Consider the following 12,089-nt stretch of genomic DNA (forward strand, 5'->3'; position numbering starts at 1 on the left):
CATTAAATAGAGAGCTGGTTGATTATTTAATCAGACAGCTGAGGATTTTACAAAATGACACTGAGACAGTCACACTCCACAGCCGATCACCCGATTACACAGAGGAAGAGGGGGGGGTGCAGACTACATGAAGGTGCAGAAGAGATAGGAGGAGAATTACAAGGAGAGGATGAAATAGGTTTAAATGAAGAAATTGAACTGAGAGAGCAAGCACATCAGATAGGGCATACAGAAGCATAGAATTACAGAGAAAGACCGCAATAAGATTAAATGAAGGGGAGAAAAATGGGCAGCAAGTAGAGAGGGGGAAAAAAACAGGAGTATGAATGAGAAGACTCGGGGGGAGCAAGAGGCGAATATGAAAAAAAAGTGCTTAATAATAGCAAAAATCAGACAGTTTCTAAACCCTGACGAGAATCCAGATTAAACTTCCTTTCAAGGTAATAGCGCAGGAGGGTTTCAAAATATGATAGACCAATTATCACAGGACGTTAAGAGAACACAGGACATATTGCAAGTTAAGAGGGAAAAGTTTAAGAGACTGCATCTCTATAATGATGTGTGATGGTGCAGGTGATTCACAGGAGCTTCAGCAGCTATTGGATCAGTCGGCACAGTCTAATTTGCAGATAGTCTCAGGTGATTATTGATAGAGCCACATTTAAGTGATGAATGGCTGCACTGAGGAAAGTAAACTGATCTTGTCTCAACAACTGAAACGGCTGCAAGAAGCACAAGAAACACTGAAATCATTAGACCAGTGGCTAAAAATTAAAGGATGAAGCAATGAGAAATCTGGATTACTGCTTGATGAGAAAATGCAAATATACACCTTGTGCCTATGATGTAATGCACAAAAGTTGGAAAAGATATCACCATAACTCGTCCATAAGAACCTGAATTATTAAATAAATCAGAAAAAATAAATGAAGGAGAAAGAGGTGACATTTTACTACCAAGTTTTTTTTTTCTAAAAAAGAGTCCGTATTATGCATAAAATATTCAGTCATCGGAACAAAGAGGATGAATTCCTACCAAGGCAATCACATTAAAGAAACACGTGTTGGATTTGATGAAACACCTATCAAGATCCTATAATTTCTCAGAGCTGCAGACCAGAAAATTTGAATAGCCAAACAAAAGAAGAAAAAGATTTAGGACCATCCAGGAAGTATGGAAGGAGACTTTATATATTGCTCATTTAAAGTAAGGCAGCAGTAAGAAAATAAAAAGAAAGAAGAGACTTCATCCAAAAATGTGCGATGATTTAGCTTCTCCGAGGCGTTGAGGGAGGCTCTTGGGGGAAACGACAGCGAAAGCTTAGTCACCTCAAGTTTCCAGCCTCGACCTTGGAACAGAGCCAGAGGTCCCTGTTGTAAGGACATGCAAAGAATGAGAAAATAGATAACCGGAGAGATGGCAAGTGGGCAGGTCATTTTGCCAGAGGCAGGGTGATATTTCTGGCATGTGGGGCGATTCTGTCTGGTCTGGTAGGTATAGGTCATATTAGGAAAAAGCAGCATTGGAATTCTTTGCTGCTAAGCTGCAACATTAGGCACGATGACACGAGGCAACACGTCTGGTGTTACGGAAACTTGTAAAGGTCACAGTGCAATGATGAGGTCATTATCATTAATTGAATAAGCATTAAAATATCTGCAGGTGGTCCTAAATTATTGAAACGGCTAAATAATATAAACTGTTGGAGAGCTATCGATCTCGTAATGTTTCATGCGAGCTGGAATATCCTGAGGCAAGACAATTTGTGATCGTTTAAAATAATTTATTAGAAAGTGCCAGAGCCAATATATTTTGGCCACATCATGGTCCTTGTTTTATTCTCTCAGAATGTTCTTCTGATCCAATCTTCCATTGGATTGCATCCCAATGTGTCCACCCCAGATGCATTGACAAAAAGTACAGCTTTATGTCTGTTTAATCATCCCTTAATGTAAGCCTGCTCTTGGACTCCGTGCATATCTTCGATTGAAGGGATAAACCTCTGTTCCATCCGGATACCCTATTGGATAACATATGAGTGAGGCTTGTAGTCATAATTCCATCTGATTGGTGCTTTAATGTGACATAATTTTTTATTTCCTCTGGCTCAATTTGATGTCTTGACCCGCTGCATGCCAGATTATCTACAGTCCACAAGGAACGTAGGTCGGTCATACTTTATGACTCAAATGTCACCGGTGAAGCAGAAAGCAGTTCCCCCAGTGTGCCTGGCCAGTGCCCCATCACTGACCTAAAAGCAGAAAGATCTTTGAAATGCAGAGAGTATTCCCCTGTCTGCGACACTCAGGGAAAACTTGACCAGTGGCGATGCAGAAATCACAGGGAGCGAGAGATGAGGAGATAATAGGGCAATTGATGGGCCTACAAGTGCTTGAGTCTGTCTCCCAAGTCGCTGTTGAATCCAACCACTGCAGGTCAGGTCCTGAGGGCGTCCACTTAATCAGCAATCAAGATACAAAGCACAGGTTGGGGCACATAGAGTTGAAAGCACTTGTCAAATTATCCAGAGAATATTGATCCAGTATTGATCCTCCCACACTCACCCCAGATGGGAGTGTGGGAGTGGGCGCTGTCCCTGTTGCTGAATGGCATTAGAACATCTTGTCCAGGCTGGAGCCCACAGCACACTGTCTCATCTTTTCCCAGGCAGTGTGAAATTGCCACAGAAGGGAAGAGAAGGATGACAGGTGATGATGAGGCAGATAGTTTCAAAGTGGAGTGAAGGAGAGAATATATGTCAAACATGAAAAGCCTCCCCTGAACAGAGGAGAGGGCCTGCAGCAGCACTTATCAGCTACTTACAATGCCATCCTGACGTCCCTACCGAGGCAGTTTCACACCAATTCGCACTTAAGTTCATGCGACTGTGATGACTTTCATGACTGCCATGTGACCTTGATAAGTCACATGTGATCACAGCAGCCCTCTCAATGATACACTCCTTTCCTCTCCATGACCTTAATGGAGTAGCAAATGTTCGTCTTAAAGAAGCATTACTATCACAGTGAACCAAAGACCCCTGCTTATCATTTCTTTTTTTCACAGTGGAAATTCCTCTGTAGCATCTCACAGAGTCAACAATGGAATGGGCTAACTAGCAGAGCCAATAGTCTCAGCAGACAACTGAAATAATAAGAAGGAAGACAGTTGCATTTCCCTATACACTCAAAATGGGGCTGGGGGGTGTAGCCTATAGATAATGTCGCAAATTGTTTGGCTATATCGCAATACATGATATACGTCTCATTGTTTTGAAGGCTTCTCTCTACTACTGTAGATTACTTGAACGTTAAATTACTAAATCAACTATTTGCATTCAAGTAAAATAAAGTAGTCTACTGTTATAATAAAGTTAAATACAGTACTTAGTTAAATAAAGCACTGTTATAATAAAGCTGAATATAAAACTTTTAAAATTAAGTTAAAGTATTGTTCTAATTAAGATATATAACGTACTGTTATTAAAAAGGTAAATAGAGTACTGTTTGAATAAAGTCAAGTAACGTACTGTTAGAATAAAGTGAGCTAAGCACTGTTATGAAAAGGTAAATACAATACTTTTAAAATAAAGTTAAAGTATTGTTAAAATAAACTTAAATAAGGTACTGTTATTAAAAAAGGTAAAGTACTGCAGTAATTAAGTTGAATGAGGTACTGTTATAATAAAGTTCAATAAATTACTGTTATTAAAAGGTAAAGTACTGTTGTAACTTACTGTCATAATACAGTTAGATAAAGTACTGTTATAAGAAAGTTAAATAAGGTGCTTTTATAAAAAGGTAAATAAAGTACTGTCATAATAAAGTTAGGTAAAGTACTCGTATAATAAAGTTTAATAAAGCACTGTTATAAAGTACTGTTATAATAAAGTTAAATAAAGCACTGTTATAACTAAATAATAAGGTGCTGTTAAAACGGTAAAGTACAGTTATAAAGTACTGTTGTAATAAAGTAAAATAAAGTACAGTAATATTGAAGGTAAATAAAGCACTTATAATGAAGGTAAATAAAGTACTCTTATAACATACTGTCATAATAAAGTTAAATAAGGTACTTTTATAAAAAAAAGTGAATAAAGTACTGTTTTAAGGTACTTTGATAATAAAGTTAGATAAAGTACTTGTATAATGAAGTTAAATAAAGCACTGTTATAAAGTACTGTTACAATAAAGTTAGACAAAGTAGTTATTATAAAGTCAAATAAGTTAGTTTAAAAAAGGGTAAATAAAGTACTGTTATAGAGTACTGTTATCGTAAAGTAAAATAAAGTACTGTTGTGAAGTACTGTCATCATAAAGTTAAATAAAATATCATCAAAATAAAGTTAAATAAAGTACTGTTCTAATAAAGTTTAATAAAATGCTGTCATCATAAACTTAAATAAGATACTTTTATTTTTAAATAAACTAAAGCAGTAGTGCTTTTATTCTGAAGGACCTGGCTCGTCTCAGGCCATAAGTGTTGATGTTTTCTGCTGTGAACTTGAAGGTTCCAGTCAACAGTTACCTGTAGATGTTGTTTTACCTTTACATGTAGTGCAAAGTTAAACTGTTACAGCAGGGCCATTAAATGTGAGGATTTATTCACTGTGAGCTCTTCAGTACATTTATTAATAATATTTGCAAGTCACACTGGTGCTGCATTGATGCAAAATGCAACTAAATGGTCGTGGTCTGGAGCCCTGGAGACACAAAACACATGCCTCACCTGCTCACACACTTTAGATTATGGGAGAGTGGTCTGAATGGATGTTTCATGTTGGTGTTTTTTTTTCCTTTTTTCTTTTTTGTGTTTGAGAGGGAGAGAACCACAATGCCAAAGCAAGTGATAAAATGATGTGACTTGATGTTCCTGACGTACTTATTTTATAGATCTGAGGAGGAACAAGCCATGATACATTGAGTATAGTCACTATATCACCCACCCCAAACTTAAACTGGTTAAATCAAACATGCAATGAAGCGCTACGTGAATAAACTGAACAGGACAGTAGCCGTTTCTGACTGTACAGCAAGAGCAGCATTGGTCCCGGATCAAAGACTGGGCTAACAATAGCAATACCCTTATTTATTTATTTTTCATTTTGCCTCCCCTTCACAACAGGAAGCAACAAAGAGACAGGGGGACAAAGGGGGACAGAGGTCCTTAGCTGGACCTGAACCACAGACACTGCAAGATAATGACATGCCTCTCAGATGCTGGGACACCAGGACATCACTATTTTTACCCTCACATGGTGCAAGACAGCTTTTTCAGTTTAGCCTGGGGGCTGCTAAGTTCCTTAATCCAAATGCAAAAGGGTAAGAAACATGTGACTGACACAGCTTGCCGTGTGTGTTGATTCTTCTGTGTCACACACTTGCGCCTGGCAGGAACACAGTGTGATGTGTCAAAGGATAAAGGAAGATTTTGAAAATCAAATGTTCACAGTGACATGTCAATATGAAAAAAAAAAAACTCTTATTATCATTCTGTCTGAGTCAAGTCTTAAGTCTACACCAGAGAAGTTGCAAATCAAGTCTGACATGGAAAGTTTCCATCTCTGGTATTAGACAGTGCAGCTGTATTGGGTTGGATGGAAATGCATTGATCACGGTCTTACCCTTAAGTAACATTGACATGCAGTAGTTCCTGTTGCTGCTGCGGCGTATTGAATAAAGACTTATGCACACACTCTCAGACATACAGTATTGTGCAGACAGCATTAATAGTAAATTGGGTGGACCAGGCAGTAGCAGTTGTAGGAGGACAGACTATAGATTTCTATAGCGTAGCAAACAGCACCAGATGGTGACGGGGTATCGAGTCACAGGCAGCAATTCTTCATGCCCTCTTGTTCACCTTGCTATCATGCAGCTTTTCCATAGAAGGCAGCTGACAAGTACAAGCATTCAACCACTCAGCAGCGCAGAGCAGTGTTAGTGAAAGGAAAATCAGACTGTGATATAACGTGTAAGGGCCTGATGACAACAGCTGCAGTTTTAAGAAGCAGAAGGCTGCTTTATATAGTTCAGTCGGAGACGTTTATGTCAAGGAATTTACCATTTTTAGCAAAAGGTTCGACTTTACGGAAAAGGCTGTGCTGTTTGAAGGAGCTCTGAAAAAATCCGAGCAGCAAAGATGATCGTAATAAGCACATACATTCACATGGGGTCTCAGTTAAATCAGCAGTACCAAATATGTAGCACATGTGTCCAAATGTTTCAGGTTAACATATTTGCACTGTGCATAAATATGGACATGTTTTAGTTAGCTGGTTGTCAAGCAGCTGAAGAACGAGCCTGTGATCGTGAAGCATGAATGAACCAGCTTATGCCAATCAGCTAATGCAAGTGAGACTTCTGTGCTCTGCCTAAACTACTGCTACGCTCCATTTATTTTCATGGCAAAGAATTGCTCGGCATGCTCTTTTAATGTATAAATGCTGAACTAATGTCTCACTTAGGCGAGTGGTTGTTAGGTCACTGTATCTAAGTTTGATTATGTTGATTAATAGTAACACTTACAGAGGACTGTGCTGAGAAAATAGCACATTAGCTTCACAGAAATTATAAGGAGAATTAGTATCAGTAAAACTTTCCTCTTTTAGAGATCTATGTCTTCCATAAGTCGGCATAAATGTTTCTTCCATGGTGAGAATGATTGCGGGTTGTCTCGTTGTAAATGCACAGTTGCTTTGTTAAGTCTGCCATAGCTGCATCCTCTCTTCATCCAAGTTGTCTGAGTCATATTCAGTCCAAATCATGGAAGACAATAAGATAACCTCAAAAGACAGTTGGTGGTTGGGGTGTAGGAGGTATAGCGGTTGCCTACCACTTCCCCTGGTGCTTGCTGTCTACATGTCAAAGTTTCCTTGGGCAAGATACTGAACCCCAAATTGCTCTGTGAGTGTGGGTGAATGGGTTATGGTACCTGTGCCTGCTTTGAGTGGTCACTAAGACTAGATAATCAGCCAATCATGTTGCTGCAACTCAGTGCATTTAGGCATGTAGACATGGTGTAGACAACCTGCTGAAGTTCAAACCGAGCATCAGAATGAGGAAGAAAGGTGATTTAAGTGACTTTGAATGTGGCATGGTTGTTGGTGCCAGACTGGTCTGGGTGTTTCAGAAACTGCTGATTTACTGGGACTTTCATGCACAACCATCTCTAGGGTTTACAGAGGATGGTCCAAAAAAGAGAGGACATCCAGAGTGCGGCAGTTCTTGGCTCAGGCATTTGAGGGTTTACTTGCAAGAAAGCCAAATAATTAGTACTTCATGACAATTTATAGTGTCTGACAAACAAGAAGTATACTGTAAGTTGACACACCTACAGCTTACCAGTACACATTAAAAGGTGTTTCCTGTCACTTAAGCTACTGTTTTCCTGTTAATCAGACAACCAGCTCTGAGAACAGTTGCTTCTCTTCATATAACCAAACCTGGCTAGAATTATGCTAGTAGGTTGTCAGGATAAAAATAGTCTACATCCAGTCACGCACCATATGTTACACAATAAGAGTGTATGCCAGGTCATTTACATCATATACTCTGGGCAAAAATGCCTTGTTGATGCCAGAGGTCAGAGGAGAATGGCCAGACTGGTTCAAGATGATAGACAAGCAACAGTAACTCAAATAATCACTTGATACAACCAACGTATGCAGAAGACCATCTCTGAAAAAGCAACATGTCGAACCTTGAAGCAGATGGGCAACTGCAGCAGAAGACCAGTCAGCTAACAACAGGAAACTGAGGCTACAGTTCACACAGGCTCACCAAAACTGGACAATAGAAGATTGGAAAAATGTTGCCTGGTCTGATGAGTCTTGATTTCTGCTGCGACATTCAGATGGTAGGGTCAGAATTTGGTGTAAACAACATGAAAGCATGGATCCATCCCATCTTTTACCAACGGTTCAGACAGGTGGTGGTGGTGTAATGGTGTGGGGGATATTTTCTTGGCACACTTTGGGCCCCTTAGTACCAACTGAGCATGGTTTAAACGCCACAGCCTACCTGAGTATTGTTGCTGACTGTGTCCATCCCTTTATGACCACAGTGTACCCATCTTCTGATGGCTACTTCCAGCAGGATTGTCTCCAACTCTTGAACATGACAGTGAGGTCACTGTACTCCAATGGCCTCCACAGTCACCAGATCTCAATCCAGTAGAGCACCTTTGGGATGTGGTGGAATGGGAGATTCACATCATTGATGTGCAGCTGACAAATCTGCAGCAACTGTGTGATGCTATCATGTCAATATGGACCAGAATCTCTGAGGAATGTTTCAAACACCTTGTTGAATCTATGCCACCAAGAATTAAGGCAGTTCTGGAGGCAAAAGGGGGTCCAACCTGGTACTAGCAAGGTGTAGTGGTGAGTGCAAATGCAGTCATTTTATCATTTGAACAGATTTTCAGCAGATATTATGTCCTCATTCACCCACACTTTGTTGTGTGTCCTCATGCACCCACAGTTTGTTTTGTTTCCTGCTACAAGGAGACACGTTTTACCAATATTCTCAGACAATATGGCCCTCCTGCCGTGAGAATAGCTCAGAATAATTCTGGCATTATGGAAGTAAACAGAGAAATTAGACAAAACACAAATATGCTTTTAATTAAGCACCAGAATTACACACGTATATTTCTAGTGTAATATAAAAGTATTTCAACCTGAAAATATTTCTATTGTGAGATATTTTTTGTTATGGATTTTTTTTTTGCGAACCTAGGAAAATTCATGGGTTATTATTATCAAGTTTTATTTTTAATATAAACTGAAAAATAATTACCCCCCTTTTTTTCTGGTTAGCATCTGGCCTGGTAAAGACCAATAAAATGAGATGTCCATAAAAGTCATTTCCTGTCTGATTTACTGGTCTTTTGGATAGTTGCCTTGGCAATAGGTAGTGACATGGTCTGTGCTAAAAGTCCCCATTGGGGCAGTATGAAGGGTGTGTCTAAAATGTGCACACAAGACTATCACCACGCCATCTGTAGTCACTCCACAGGAACATAACCAGCACCATTTATTGCACATATGATTACTGGTTGGCATACTTTTTTTTCTTCTTTTACAAGCCATCTGCTCAGGAGAGGTGAGAAGGGATTTGTGAAATGGAATACTGTAGCATATTGATTCTCTGCTTTAACACATAAATATCCATTTTTAGCACTTGGCTGCTTTTTAATTGTGTGAGGTGAATCTGTTTCGAGCGCTGTTATCAGCCTGATCTTTACATAGTATAATGAACAGTGATGTATCTGATAATTAGGTGGGGGGGATATGCACATCTGCAGTCTGCTTTCCTGCCTGTTTACATTGTCAGTCTACCAGTTGATGTCGGCCTGAGGCTGATACTGTGGACACAAGTTAGGCCAAAAAGAACTAGGTCGAAATCTCCACAAACTAAACATATACGTATTAAGTACAATGGATGCCTTTGACATGTTTATGTACAACACGCTTTGATGAATTTGCTTTTACTGCCCCGTAGAAAACAAAAGGCAGAATCAAAGAGGAATCCTTTGCGACAAGCTGTGACACCCCGTGCAACACAACTCTCACCCTCACAATATTTAGATCACACATTGCTCCTGGTTGTTCACAAACAAGCTGGCTCTTTTAGGTGAATGACGGGAGCTGGCTCATGTATCTGAGGGGCCTTGTTTTTTGCGTGTATTTATTTTTGAGCCCATGCACCCGTAGCGTCTGACTCATTTGGTAACAAAGCTTTGGAGTCAATTCTAACAAGACTGGAACAGTGTCTGTCTCCCTCTGGTGTGTCAGTTTGTGGGTTTGTGTACTTGAAGTTGAGGATGTGTCTGACTGACTGCTACTGTAGCCTTCAGAGGTGAAGTCTATGTGGCCTTAACAAAGTGTTATAGTTTTGTGCCATGTGTTTATTTATTCATTGTCAGAATTCTTATTTTAACAATAAACAAATCACACAAATTCTTAAAAAAGATGTATGACTGGTGCATCAGATGTTCTGAACACACTTTCTGTGAAGAGTTTGTCATTCTGCAATACATCAATTTTAAACAGCAATGCATTTCTTCTGAACACCCGTGGGTTTCTGAACGGGTTTAGCAAGGACAAGCCCCTGACCTTCACATGCAAAATGTCACTCAAATTAAAATGTGCTCTCCAGTAAGACATAAAATGACGAGGGTTGCAGCGATAAACGGGTTTTAAGGTATACTGTGATATAAAAGTTGACTGTTTTTGTACTATGTGCATTTGTTTATCTATGATGTTGAAAAAAAATGCAACTAGACAGAGAATCTTACCTTTATTTTAGCTATTTTCAATGGGAAGACTTTTATTCATACTTCCATCAACAGGATGGTTTCAAGTTTTAATTTTTTATAATAAAACGTCTGTTCCTCCAAAAATGACCCTTCCATTTTCATTCATTTTAGGGTCATTCTGACTGATAATGATATAGATTCTGTAATACTGTGGTACCGTGAAACAGAGATATTTTCTGAGACGGTTATCGTACTGTGAAAATCGCATATCGTTGCAACCCCACAAAGGACACAAAAAGACCACAAAGAGATGCAAATGAAAGAGACAAAATAACTGCAAGTAGCAGCAAAACAACCACACAAAATGTCCTCAAAGAGACACAAAACAGCCACAACAAGACACAAAATAATAATGAGAAGACATGACATGACAAGAAATTCACCAAATTATTTTGAAGAGAACAAAACAACCCATAAAAAATACAGTATGTTTCCCTCAGAGAGACACAAAATGAACAAAAAAGACACAAAACTACCTCAAAGAGACACAAAACAACCACGACAAGACACATAAGCCCCTTTTCCATCAAACACTTTCGGTATGGTACCTTTGGAAACAAAGGTAACCCTTCATGGTACCTAGACCTTAGGTCCCTTTAGTGTTTCCACCACAAACCGTACTCTTTCATGTGGGCAAAGTTGTTGTCACTCACTGCTCCGTCCAGCACTCACTGTATTTCCTCCTTTATCAGTCTGCACCTTGTTTATCGTCCACACAACAGGGTTGCAAGCCGACATTTTCAGGCTGGAGGGAGAGTCTCTCTCTATGGGATATTTAAAAACAGCAGGTTGTGCATTTAGTCCTGCAAGCTCAGGGGTTTTATTGTTTCCGGAGCCCTCAGGATCGACACTCCGTGATGGTCCGAGTGAGGATTGGGATATATGCAATTCACATAATCTGGTCAAAATGAATACATCTAAAAACTTGAAGATCCACGCATTACTAGAAGTGTATGTCATCCAAGAGAGACAATAAAAACTAAAGTAATGTTTAAAGTTGTCACAGTGAAATTTAAGGTGTGTTGATGGAGTCATATCATCAACTCATACATTGAGTAGCGGTACAGGTAAACGTTCCACCTTAAAAGTCACCAGCAGTTGATCCAGTAAATTCATTTATTTTTTCACAGACAATAGCTGCTGCAAGAGGCAGCAAAACATCCTTTCATTTTATCGTTACAGTTTACTAATACATGTAAAACTCTCCACAGTATGAACAGGGGTTACATGAGCCTGAAAACCAGCCACAACTCGGCTCTAACCAGAGTGACCGTCCACTATTGACCGATCAACAGACTGCAGTGTTCACAGCTCCACCTTTTAGTACCAGATCTGTGTGCTAGGTACCCCAACAGAGGGGTGACCAAAAATGGGGACGGTACAGAACGGCTCCACTGGTACCATCCACAACTTTTCACAGTGGAAACGAGGCTAAAACAACCACGAGAAGACATAACATGATAAGACAAAAAATCATAAGAGATCATCACAAAATCATTTCAAAGAGACACAAAACCACCACAAAGTCTCTGTCTTGCTTCTATGTTGGAGAGGTGGTGTGGCCCTCTGAATTTCGGTGCCCAGGGGCCCATTGTCTCATAATCCACCCATGTAAACACTTGGTAGGAAAAAGGTGCAGCAGCACTGTGACACAAATACAGGCAGTTTTATTTACGTGTGGTGGGTGATTATGCAGTACACAATCTATATCCAATGCATTTAGTGTTTAGTTTACACATTAATATTAAGTTATTTACAATGAACAC

Source organism: Epinephelus lanceolatus, chromosome 19, assembly GCF_041903045.1.
Source record: "Epinephelus lanceolatus isolate andai-2023 chromosome 19, ASM4190304v1, whole genome shotgun sequence".
NCBI classification, from domain to species: Eukaryota; Metazoa; Chordata; class Actinopteri; order Perciformes; family Serranidae; genus Epinephelus; species Epinephelus lanceolatus.